Source organism: Echinops telfairi, unplaced genomic scaffold (assembly GCF_000313985.2).
Source record: "Echinops telfairi isolate 266 unplaced genomic scaffold, ASM31398v2 ScPeMD7_7469;HRSCAF=8507_1, whole genome shotgun sequence".
Classification (NCBI taxonomy): domain Eukaryota; kingdom Metazoa; phylum Chordata; class Mammalia; order Afrosoricida; family Tenrecidae; genus Echinops; species Echinops telfairi.
In genome coordinates, this window is record NW_022111373.1 from 125,710,059 (window position 1) to 125,724,191 (window position 14,133).

At 35.0% G+C, this 14,133-nt stretch overlaps 1 pseudogene; it reads left to right on the plus strand.

The window, feature by feature from the left end:
- The first annotated feature begins 10,299 nt into the window (after window positions 1-10,299).
- On the plus strand, window positions 10,300-10,473 carry LOC115873956 (annotated as a pseudogene).
- The last annotated feature ends 3,660 nt before the right edge of the window (window positions 10,474-14,133 follow it).

Sequence of the window (14,133 nt, forward strand, 5' to 3'; positions counted from 1 at the left end):
GGAGTTCTCTGCTAATTCTGGACTTCTTCCCTTTCCATATGAATTTGGTACTCAAATTTTCCAATTCTTTGTAGAAAGATGATTTTCTGGGGTTTTTTGTTATATATAGTAGGGATAGTGTTAAACGTATATAGTGCCTTAGGCAGGACCTACATCTTTATTATGTATTCCAATCCATGAGCATGGTATATTCTTCCATTTGTGGAGGTCACTCTTGGTTCCTTGTAATAATGTTCTGTAGCTTTCCTCACACAAATCCTTGTTTGGTTTTTTAAGTATATCTCTAAATATTTCAATTTGTGTTTGGCTATTGTGAAGGGTGCTACCTTTTGGATCTCCTCTTCCATGGTTTTGTCCGACGGACATAGCAGTCCGATAGACTTCTATTTGTTGATCTTGTATCCTCCCATTCTACCATATTCCTCTATAACTTCCAGCACTCCACTTGTGGAGCTTTGGAGGTTTTCCATATATAAATTATATCCTTTGTGAATAAGGATAGTTTTACCTCTTCTTTCCACAGATAAATACCTTTGACATCTGTCCTTTGCCTAATGTTGTTAGCTAGGACCTCCAGAACAACGTTAAATAAAAGTGGGGACAAGGGGTATCCCTGTCTAGTCCCCTTTTTCACTAGGATTGTTTTCATCTTTTATCCATAGATTATCATGTTGTCTGCTGGTTTTCATCTGTAGCTTCTATTATGTTGAGGAATTTTCCTTCCACTCCTATCTTCTTGAGTGTCTTAAACAGGAATGAGTGTTGGATGCTTTTGAATACTTTTTCTATGTCTATTGATATTACTTTGTGATTCTTATTTTTTCATGTTAATGTGGTGAATAATGCTGATGGACTTTCAGATGTTGAAGCATCCCCTCATCCCTGAAATGAATCCCGCGTGGTCATGGTGAATTATTTGCTTTATATACTTTTGTATTCTAGAAGCATAAAATTCATTAGCAGGGTCTCCATATAAATTACTCCTTCAATGAATCACTTTTGACTATAGTTCAAGAATATGAATAGCTTTGCTATCAGAGAAAGAAAATTGTACAGTTGATTTTGGCAGAGGTAGGTAGGTTAAAATGTAACACTTAATTATTTAATCCCCTTTTGAACCATCTTAAATTTATTCCCATTTTTAATTGTTTCCGCTTCCTCTTGTATTTTTTCATTTTGGGATTTTTGATATTGTTGTTTCTTGTTTGTGTTTTGTATGACTTTTTGTATATGAAATCTAGTATAGATAAAATTATAGAGATGGTAACTGGATTAACAATTGCCTAGAGGCATACTAGAGGAACAATGAGTACTAGAAAGAAGAAACCTTTTCAAAATTGATTGTGGTGATGATTGACCAAATCTTATTAATATGATTGAATATTGAATTATAGGATATGTGATTTTAATGTCATTAAAACTACTCAAAAGTGATTTATAATCTTGTTAACCTTTAAGAGTAATTTTCTTCGGATGTTTATAAGGTATCTATGATCTGGAATCTAAAAAATGGAAGTTATATTCTGAGTGTTTAGCAAAAATGGTCTTATAAAATATTAGAACAAAAACAGGTGTACACATAAAACATAGCATATACTTTTAGAAGCTGAAAATTATACCCCAAAAGTAAGTGAAACACATAGAGATTGACATATTAGAAGTTAGAAGGCTATAATGGACCAGTATTGGCTATTTTGAATTAGAAAATCACATGGTTTACTATGCTGAGAATAAAAAAAGGAGAGGAATGACATTGTTTTCATCTTCAAAAAAGATCGTTTCAACATCTTTCATGAAATACGATAATGTCTGTGATAGAATAATATCTATCTCTCTTTACAAGAAAATCCAATCAATACAAATATTACTTAAATTTATGTACCGTATGCTAACCTTCGTGATGCAGAAATATAAGAATTATACAATCATCCTCAGTCTGAAATTGATCAAACATGCAGTCAATGTGCATTCATAATTATTTGTGATAGGAATGTGAAAGTTAGAAACAAAGAAAAAGGAACAGTAGTTATAAAATAAGCATCCCTTAATAGATATGAAGCTGGATATCACATGATAGAATATTTCAAGATAATTGACTCACTTATCACAAATGCCTTTTTTCACTAACACAAAAGGCCACTATAAATGTGCACATTCCCAGATGGAATATATAGAAATCAAATCGAATACATCTGCATGAAGTGACAATGGACAAGCTCAATATCTGCATCTAAAAGAGTCAGGGTATTGACTGTGAACCAGACCATCAATTGCTAATATTTAAATTCGGATTGAAAGAATGAAAAGGTCAAAGTAGATGTCAGCAGAGATTCTGAAATTTTCTATTAAACTAAAGCAAGTGGAAGAAATGATGGCATTAAAGAACTAATAGAAAATCTTGAATAGACGACCAAGAAGACACAGTAATATATATAAAGAAATATTCAATTACCTAGAGTTAGAAAACTAAAAAAGAAGATCGTGCTCAGCATAACATAAACTGAAAGAACTCAAAAATTAGTTCAAGCTTTGAGTTGTAATATTGAAAGGTTCTAAGGGCAAAATATTGAATGGTGAAGGAAGTATCGAGAAAAGATGTAAAGAACACTTAAATGCACTATACCAAAAAGATATAACCTGCATTTTATTATTTCAATGGGTAGCATATAAGCAAGACTCATTTGTACTGAATGAAGAAGTTCAAACTGCACCCAAAGCATTAGCCAAAAACAAGGTTACAGGAATTCATGGGATATTATTTGAAATGTTTCAACAAGCAAATGAAACACTGGAAAACAGCTACTTAACCAAGTGACCGGATGAGATTAATACACATTACACATTACAAAGAAAAGTGATGCAATAGAATGCACACATTATTGAAAAATATCACAGATATCTCATTAAATTAAAAGTTTTCTGAAGATCATTCAACAATGGTTGTAGCAGTTCATTGACAGGGAACTGCCAGAGATTCAGGCCAAATTCAGAAGAGGCCATGGACCAAATGATATCATTGTGAATATCAGATGAACACTGACTGAAAATAGAGAATACCAGAAAGATGTTTACTTGTGCTTTATTCATTAACAAAGACATTCCATTAAGTGGATCAGAAAAAATTATGGCTAGCCTTGAGAAAAATGGTAATTCCCGGATGCTTCATTGTGTTCATGTGAAATCTATACATGGATCATGAGGCAATCATGTAAACAGAGCAAGGGAATGCTGTATGGTTTAAAATGAGGACAGATATGCATGATAATTATATCCTCTCATCATACTTACTCAATCTGCATGCTGCACAAATAAAGGAGCTGGATTATGTGAAGTAGAATGTGGCATCTGGTTTTGAAGAAGAATTTTTAACAATATTCAATATGTGGATGTTTTGACCTTGTTTGCTGAAAGTGATGACAATTTAATGCACTTGATGATCTAGAATTGTTGCCTTCAGTAGTTAATACAACTCACTGTAAAGAAAAAAAATTCTCATAATTGGACTAATAGGTAGCATCATGGCAATGTATAAGAGATTGAAGTTTCCAAGGATTGATTTCATCTTGCTTGGATCCACAATCAATGCTCATGGAAGCATCAGTTGAGATATAAAATGATGCATTGCATTAGGTAAATCTGCTGCACAAGACCTCTTTAAAGTTTGAAATGCGAAGATGTTCTTTTGAGGACTAAGGTATACTTGTCCTAAATCATGATACTTTGAATTGACATATATGCATGCATAAGTTAGTAATTGAATAAGGAAGACCCAAGAAAAATGGTATATTTTAAAGATGGTTTTGGTGAATAGTATTGGAAGCACCATGGACTGACAAAAGAACAAACAGGCATATCTTGGGAGAAGTGTAGTCAGAATTCTCCTTAGAGTTAAGGATGGTAAGGCTTTATCAGGGGAGACCAGTCCCTGGAGAAACTCATCATGCTCGGAGAGGCAGTGAAAAAGTGGAAGGCTCTCAAGGCAAAGGATTGACACAGTGGCTTCAGTAATAGGGGTCAAACATAAGAATCATTATGGTAATTTGAAGGCATGTGCAGGGTTTCATTCTGTTATACAGAGTGTAGCTATGAGTCAGAATCAACTTCATGGCACCTACCAATATGAATCTGTTAAAAAGATTCTGGGTGTCACTGTGGGCTAAATGTTGCCCGGCTAACCAAAAGTGTAGCAGGTCAAAACCAGGAGCTACATCATAGAAGAAAAATGAGGCTTTCTAGCCCATAATGATTTACAAATTTAGAAACCCAAAGGGCAGTTACTTTGTCCTGTAGGTTCCCAAAAGTGGAAATCCACTCCACAGCAGTGAGTGAAGCAACTAATATTATGTGACTTTTGTTACATCACGTTAGTCAGATTTCCATTTGAGCAAGTACGAATTAATCTATAAAATTAGTTTACATATTCAAACTTATTCTCATTTTGTATACTTAATTCATATATAGAAACCATTTATTTTTATGGATATAGATTTTAAATTATATAATATTTGTTTTATAAGTACCATGGAAACTATGATAAAAGCATGTTTGATGAGTTTTAGAGCTGTTTTAAATCTCCAGTTAAGCAATGGCTGCTGAATTAGAATTCTTTGAAACCATCATCACGGTTGATTTTGACAAGGACATGGAACACAGGAGAAAAAGCTGTACCATTTTTCCCCGTTTTTAAGGTACAATTCTGATTCTGATTTTAGATGACTTTTGTTGCTCTTGCTGCTGCTGTTGTTGCAGCTGGGTGTGTCAAGCCTTTTCAGATTGACAGAGACACGAGACACAACCCAAGGACGTAGCCTGTCTTGCACCATCCTCACAAACGTTATATTTGGGCCCATTGTTGCAGCCATTGTGTCAATCCATCTTTTGAGGATCTCCTTTTTTGTTGCAGGTTAGACATTAAATCATTAATCCCTTTTAAAAACAATTAAAACCACATTGGAAAACCTTGTATTCATTGCAGTATTATTTAACTATATTTTAATATATAATATGTGTAATGCCAATAACAAGGAAAATGATTTTTATCTTCAAAATCATTTTGTTTGTATTATCCCAGTATAGGCAGAACTACATAGTTAATTTCTGTATGCCCGTATTTGATTTGCTTCAGTAATTGTGTAGCACTTTAATAAATATCATTTCAAGTGAATTGGAAGAGTAAGTTTTAAAGACACTCATATTTGGATTATTTTTATAAGAAGAGTAAAATATATAAGATGAATATAAATGTGATCAGAGATATATGATGGCAGCTCAATCATATTCACTCATGGTGAGAAGAAATTTATGGAGTGAGTATCTAAAGACATTACCACTTTTCTCTAAGAATAAAAATCTACTAGCTGGAGTGGGAATAGGTTGCTCACATCCTCAGAATAATGACTAGGCTGTAATAATAGGCATTCAAGTCAGAAGAGGGATTGAAAGAAAACTCAGTAGGAAGTAGCTGTGCTTCCCTGGAGCTGATGAACTTTGGAGTTGAAGTAAGTTGAGGGGGAAAAAAATGAAAATCAGGTATCCCACTGAATCTTTAGCAAGCACTCACACTGATAATGTAATAGAGATTGATGCCTGCCCACAGAGATGAATGGTTGAAGAAGAAAGACATTTTCCAGCTCTTTCTGATTCCACATTATTCCTCTTATGAGTAATTCTTGAAAGCTAGTAAAATGACTCAAGAATACCATTACATCCAGAACGTACCTAATTGGATAAATGGTGACAGGTCATGAAACCTGCTGATGGAGAGGTAGTTACAGTTACTTTTTGTTTAAGAGAACTTTATGATTTTCAGTGAATTTTGTTATTTTTGAAAGACTAAGATAATAATGCTTTTATTATTATTTTTGTGGACATGTATTGGTACTTCAAGCAATGTATCCAAGCACTACCGTATTCCATTATCAGTACAAAACTATATCATTCTAAAAAAGAAAAATAGAAAAGAAAAGCTCTCTTCTTGTATTATATTTTCTAGCATTGAACCAGTCTTCAGAATATAAAAATATAACTTCAAAAATGTATTTTGATCACATATGCAATGTGATCACACATGCCAATTTTACATATTGAATCATATCCCATCTGATAATAAACTGAAGATTTATTGCTATTTTTTGCTGTTATTGCTATTTTACAATAACAACTAAACCAGTATTTCACGTATATATTATTTTAAGTATTTAGCAAGCATTGACTTTTGGATAAATTTGTAATGTCAAAATAAAAGATTCCACAATATAAATCTAGTCAAAATATATTTTATAATACCAGAAAATAGACAACTTCCATAGTAATATTGGAAAGGATACTATAGGATTTTATGGTGTTACCCCTACTGAGAGCTGAGTCACACCTAATTGATTTGCATGGCTTTTTTATTTTGTTAATTTGGGATTTGAAATTGTTGAAAAAGCTGAAGAGAGAAAGATATGTGATTTCCTATTTTCCTCCTAATTAAAGTCACAGACTTGTTCCAATATCTCAATTTTACAAATGCAAGATATTACAGTACACATTCCATTTGAGCTATGATATTCTGAAATGATTTTTGAGTCAAAATATGAGGAGTCTTAAAAATATTCATGTAAAATTTTTATTATTTTTAATTGTCATTTGTCTATAGAATTTTTGAAGGCCCTTAGAGAGTAATTTAAATCTGGAGAGATTAATCCATTTTTAAATAGAGTCTTAATTTTTTAAAATGCTTTTACTTGTTGACAGTGTTCTAAGTGAATCAGGAATGTTGGTGTGCAGTTAATCTTCAGGCGTTTTCAGAATTATTTCAAAGAATTAACGCTTCTGACTCTAAATAGGCAAACAGTGGCAGATGAGAAGAACCAAGTCTCACAAGTGTTGTTTGATGCCATTGGTTCCAACTCAGAAGGACCCTATGCACAACAGCAGGAAGACCACTCAGTCTTGCACCATCCTCACAATTGTTCCTCAAACCACTGGTTGAGTTCATTGTTGCAATCTCATAAAAAATACTACTTAATTTATTTGCATTGTCATCACACTTTGGGCAATCATTTACATGTGTATATTATTTTTATTTTTGTATTTTATTTTCAACTCACAAACTGGTTGAAGCATAAATAATAGCTGGTTCCCCAAGGGAATTATAGTTTATTGATATTTGAGTCAACTAAACGCACAGTGAACAGTAAAAACCCAAACCAAACCAAACTCACTTCCATCAAGTGTTGGCAACTCATAGCAACCCTGGACAGGGTAGAACCTCCCCGGTCGGTACCCAGACTGTCGCTCTTTATGTAAGTAGAAAGCCCTATCTCTCTCCTTCAGACCTGCTGGTGGATTCTAACTGCTGCCCTTGTGAGAGCATACAGATCCCTGCAAAAAGGAAGTAGGAGCTTCTCATCATGCTTCTGGAACCCTTACTCTATAGCTCATTTACAGTAGTAGTTGGCATCCTTGGGGAATGTGGAAAAAAAGAAAATTGGACCAGCATCTGGATAATTTATTGTTTCATCTATGTTTTGTAGCTCAAAGAGACATAATAAAGAAAAGTATATATTTCTGTACCTGATGCTATTTTGCTACCATTAACATGAGAGACCCACCTTGCATAGAACTCTATATAAATAGCATGATTTAGAATTATGATTATCACCCAAATATTAACAGTTTAAAATTATTTGATATTCATGTAGAAAACATATAATCATAAAATAATGCTTTCAATTTCGTTTTAGAAATGTTCTTCCGAATTCCACCATGCTTATTAAATATGCATGTAAATTATTAAACAAGTTGTAGTTTTTAGGTGCCATTGAGCTGCACAATAGAATGAAACATCAGCCAATCTGTGCCATCTGCTTTATTGTTCCTATATTGAGTTCACTGACGCAGTCACTGTGTCAATCCACCTCCTTGAAGGTCTTCCTCCTTTTTTGCTGTCCTTCTGCTTTGCCAAACATGATATCTTTCTCCAGGTGTACTCTTCAAAATAAACAAGTTAGTGTCCCCCAAACAGAAACATTATAATTTGTTTTAAGCAACCAATTATAAGACATAATAGTACTTTTTCCCCTTTTCCATAAAAATTTAATGAAAAGGTGCTTGTGATATTTCCATAATTCAAAGCATTATATAATCAAAACTAAGTGTACATAGTTTTATTAATACAAATATAAGTATCTTCCACTTCTTTGTTTTAAGAATACATTCTTCAGCAATGCTGCAATGACAAAATCCAGCAATAATATAGTAATTATAAGAATTAATTGTATTTATTTATTTATTTTTACGCAAAAGGGAAGAAATTTTTTGGAGCCCATATGGGAAACACTAGAGGGGCCCAGAATACCCTACTATGTAGGTCTACCCATCAAAGGGTCATACCATTCACTGTAGCCCCATGTCCCAAAGGGACTCCCCTTGAGCCGAGCCCCAAAGTCCCTGGACTGGTTGGGGGTACAGACGTAATAATTAATTTTAGCAGTCCTGGTGATGAAGTGGGCTCTGTAGGACTGCTAAGTTCAAGGTAAGCAGCAGGCATACATAAACACTAAAGGGGAGAAAGATGACACTTTTTATTCTGGTAAAGAGTTATGGTCCTGGAAACTCACAGCTCTGTTTTATCATGTAGGGTCAGGATGAGTCAAGATATAAGAACAGGTCCCTGTGAGTAAGAATACAAATCAGAATAGGATTGCATAGCAGGGAATAGTCAAGGATTATTTTATGTTTCTTTAATACTAAATTAAAGATTCACTACTAATAAAATATTTACATGTAAACATAAGTCAATTCGGTAGCTCAGAAAATAACTTTATATAAACAGAATGGACACTGAGTTGTTTAATGAAGGGCATATCTTTATGTAACAACAGAATAAACTGTCAAAATTTAACAAATGAGGTTAAATATCGGCACAAAATTTTATAAATATTTATTAAAGAATATGAAATTATGAAGTTTTTCCTCAACATATCCCCCATGTAGGTGTCTATACATTTCTGAAGGTGGTGTTTCCGTTTGTTCTAACACTTCTCTGAAGAATGCTGGTCTTGGATTTGTTGTTGTTACGTGCCACCAAGTCGACTCCAACCCATAGTGACCTACGCACAACAGAATGAAACACTACACTCACCTGTGTTATCCATACAATTATTCCTATGCCTGAGTCCATTGACAAGGCCATTTTGTCAATCTACCTCTTTGAGGGCCTTCCCCCCCATTCCCTGTCCCTCCATTTTACCAAGAATGGGACATTCTTCTCCAGGGACTGGTCTCTCCAGACAATATGTCCAAAGTAGGTCAAATGAAGTCTTGCCATCCTTCCATCCTGAAGAGCACTCTGTTCATTCTTTTTCCAATACAGATCAGTTTGTACTTTTATCAGTCCATGGTATTCTCAATATTCTCCTCCAGTACCACAACTCAAATACTTCATTCTTCTTCAATCTTCTTATTTAATGTCCAAGTTTCATATGCATATGAGACAGTGGGGATTACCATGGCTTGGATCAGTCCTCACAGTAACATCCTTGCTCTTCAACACTCTAGAAAGATTTTTGTGCAGCCTATTTACCAAATGCAATACATCCTTTGATGCTTCCATGAGTATTGACAAATTATTGATCTAAACAAGGCTCTTTGATTTGCATCTCAACAAAATAGCAGCTTTGACAATTTCACAGCATACAAATGGCATTCATTTTCTATGTTATTTGAATATGAGGAACAAAATGAAGTTTGAGGTGTCAAGATCGGGGCTGTTGTATCAATGGGGTAAGGAATCTCAACAAAATTCTTGTATGACAGTCATTCTACCCTCAAGGAATGAACATTCTGTTGGTAGGAAAAATTTCTCAGCTCAAATTTCTTGGCCTCTTTCTCACCAACACAGTTTTAAATTTTCTTAAAAATTCTTTATAATAAGTTCCCTATAATCTTTTGTACCCATCAAGAAAATCTGTCAAGATGATCCTATTGGAGCCCAAAAGGACACTCACCATAGCTTTCTGAAATGCTTTTCTCTGCCTTGAGTTCAGCTGGCTAAGCATATAGCCTCATTATCCACTTTTAATTTCAGCTTTTTTTGGAAAGCATACTGGTGTCAAAAGACAAAGGTATTACGAAGACAACTTATTGTCAGCCTTTTACTGATCACAGACATATTTAAACTTCAGGGGGGATTAAATTTGTGCATGCATGAGTAAAATATTTCAATAATTCTATAGGAAAATATTAAATGATGCAGGAATCATCAAGAGAAGATAGAAAGAATAACGAGTCACTGTCAAAAAGAACTGAATAATACTTACCTGCCATGGGAGACACCATGATCACAAAGGTGGTTTATCCATTGCACTCCAGGGCAAGGCTTATCCATTGCACTCCGGATGTGCTGACCCCTGCGATTTCCCCAAATGTGGGAAACTCGACTGCATAATTTGTGGTAGTGGGGGACTGCATTCACGCTCTCCCCTGTAATAAAAAGAAAGAAAAGGAAAAAGAACTGAATATCCACCATTGCAGGAGGGTAGCATAGAAGCAAGAATCAATGGTGTGGAACCAAGAAGCTCAGACTGCACTGAATGCATTAGCTAATAACAAAGCTGTAGGAATTGATGGAATACCCGCTTAAAGGTTTCAGAAAGTTGAAGAAGCACTGGAAGCACCCACCTGTTTATGCCAGGAAATTTGGAAATCAGTACTTGGCCAACTGACAGGAAAATATCCATATTTGTGCCCATTTCAACAGAATGGTCAACAAAGTGCTCAAAGGATATCATTGATATTTAACACAAGTAAAATTTTGCTAAGACCATCCGACAATGGTTGCAGCAGTACATTGAACAGGAACAGACAGAATTCAGGCCATATTCAGAAGAGGACATGGAACAAGGGATATCAATGCTCTTGTCAGATGGATTTTGGCTCAAAGCAAGGAATACCAAAAAAGATGTTTACTTGTATGTTATTGACTATAGCACAGCATTTGGCTGTGTGGACCAAAATAAACTGCAGATAACCTTCAGATTGGGAGTTCCACAACACCTAATTGTGCTCATTCTGAACCTGTCCATCGATCAAGAGTCTGTTGTTCAAGCAGATCATGGGAAGGCTGCATGTTTTAATACCAGGGAAGGTGTGTCAGGGTTGTTTCCTTTTACCATGCTTTTTCAATCTGTAGGCTGAGCACATCAGCAAAGAAGTTGGGCTATATGCAGGAAAGTATGGCACCAGGATTGGAGGAAAGCTTATTAACAACCTGCAGATAACACAAACCACCTTGTTTGATGAAAGTGAGAGGGAATTGAAGCACATGTTGGTGAACATAAAAGATCATAGCCTTTAGTATGAATTATAATTCAATGTAAGGAAGACCAAAAATATTCACAATTGGGCCATTAGGTAACACCATTAACAATGGAGAAAAGCCTGAAATTGTCAAGAATTTTGTCTTACTTGGATCCATAATCAATGTTCATGGGAGCAACGGTCAAGATATCAAAACACATATTAAGTTGGGTAAATCTGCTGCACAAGACCGTTTTAGAGCATTGAAGAGCAAAATTTACTTTATGAACTAAGGTGCGCTTGATCCACACCATCGTACTCTCCATTGACTCATATGTATGTGAATGTTGGACATTGAATAAGGAACATCAAAGAATTGATGCATTTGAATTGTGCTGCTGGAGAATAATACTGAAAGTAGCATGCACTGCCTAAAGGACAAATTGATCTGTAATGGACATAGTAAGGCCAGAGTGCTCCTCTAAAGGCAAGAATGGCAAGACTTTGTCTTAGGACATCATGTTTTGTAAAGTGGAAGGATAGCAAAAAAGGGGACGACCTCATCCATGGGCTCAGGCACAGAAACAATTGTGAGGATGGTGCAGGATCATGCAGTGGGTCATCCCATTGTGCATAGGGTTGCTATGAGTTGGGGCCGACTCTATGGCACCTAACAACAAAAAATACTAGCTGAAAGATTAAGAGCAATACTTTTGACCTATCATCATATGCTGAAAGTTGTTAACTTCTATTGCAATATTATTCCATGCACTTGTTTCAAAACATTTTTATGTGCATGAGCATTAATGCAAGCTCTGTGCTAACTAAAAACTCAGGGAGTCCTAGTGGTACAGTTGTTACTAGTTGGACTGCCAATGACAAGGTTGGCAGTTTGAAACCACTAGCCCCTCTACAGGAGCCAGGCAGGTACTTCTCCTCTATACGACTCATTAAATCAAACTAATTAATAAATTTTGTTTTATGATATTTTAAAGTACATTGTTACTAACTCTGCCTTTTTTCCTCCCATGTTAGCTTTACAACGATGATGTTGCATAGATCTATATTGCTGTAGGGGCTTAAGATACAACTTTACTTTTTTTTTTTTGGTTAAGACTTTTTTATTATTGTGAAACAGTTTAAAAGCAAACAAACAATTTTGCTGTTGAGCTGATTCTGGATCAGGAAGACCCCATCAATGTCGGAGGGAAACTGTACTCCATAAGGTTGTCAGGTATGGATTGTTCGGAAGTAGATGATCAGGCCTGTCTTCTGACTGTCTCTGGGTGAATTCAAACCTCCCACCTTTCAGCTAGCAAACACATGAACCTGGGATAGCACTCACAAACTCTAAGGACACAGCAGGAAAGCCTACCAAATTAAATAGTCCATCAAGTTGAATTGGCTTCTAAATAGAGCCTGAGGGGCAGAGGTCGAGAAGGCAAGGAGGGAAGTACCGATTGTTGGGACCTGGGTTGAAGGACCAGTGTCTTAGCTCAGACTGGTCCAAGTTTGGTAGCTCAAGGGCACTGCCAGTGTGATCACCACGGGTTTCAATGAGACCTGGGGCCAGGAGCCCACAACTTTACTATTTTTAAAAACACATTATATCATATACATGATCCAAAACACTGCAACAAACAAACTGAAAAACCTTAGTGTCACCAAGTCATATTGCTACTCCTTGTGAATCCTATATGTCAGAGTAGAATTGTCCTTGTGAGTTTCTGAAACTTTTAAGTCTTTCCAGTAATAGAAAACCCTCTCTTTCTCACAGTGAGCAGTCCCACACACTAAGCCACCAGAATTCCAGTGTAAATTAAAAGCATGTTTAAAATATGTTGAATTTGCAGCTAAGTCTCCTCAGGATATAACTCTCCCCACCTCCCACTCCCCACCTCCACACACAAATCTTAGTTTATGTGATTCCTTTTCAAATTCTAATTCTTTAAGAGGAATTCTGAATTAGAATAATTAGAATTTTCTAATTATTTCCTTAGTTGTAACTGTTGTACTCTTGTCTGAATTATTGAGCTATTTGGATCAACAAAACAGACCTTGCAGAGTGACAAACTACTTTAAACTGAACCTTTCTTTTATCCCACTTGATTAACAATAAAGTGAGCTCAAATGTCACACATTCTTTGCTTTCTGAGCAAAGTAGATAGCAGCTCTTTAATTCAGCTAGTGTACACTATATGGAGCACTCTGATTAATTAAGATTCTACTACACTTTAAGATAATGATAAATAGTGGGTTTTAAAATAAATTTCTATTACTCTAAATATTGTCCAGACTTATATTTGCATAAAATTGTGATTTACAGATTTGGCAAGAGAAAAACCTTACATATATGATTAATCAGTAGATTTTACTACTTTGAAATTAAGGATATACATTTTTCTGATTACAGCCAAAGTTGGGTACTTTTGACTTTTATCATATAATTAAATAAATATAAGAGCTCATTCACTTAAGAAGATGCTCTAGCTGAATAATATCATTGCATTATGTTAGCCCTAATTGTTCATAAGGCACTTTAGAATAGCAGGGTTCTGTCATCACATCTTCCTTAAGTTAAGAATGAACTTACCGCTCTTCCAGGGCATGAGGATCTTTTATGTTTAGTCTGGTTTGAAATATAAACTAAAATTTTTTTTATGAGCATTGTACTCTTTTATTATTATTTGCATTTTAACAGTTTTATTGACATCTAACTCATGTGCCATACAATTCAGTGGTTTAAGTATACTTAAAATAGTTGTGCAATCATCATCATAATTTTAGAATGTTTTCTTTTATTTTTTTTGGAATCATTTTACTGGGGGCTCATACAACTCTTATGAT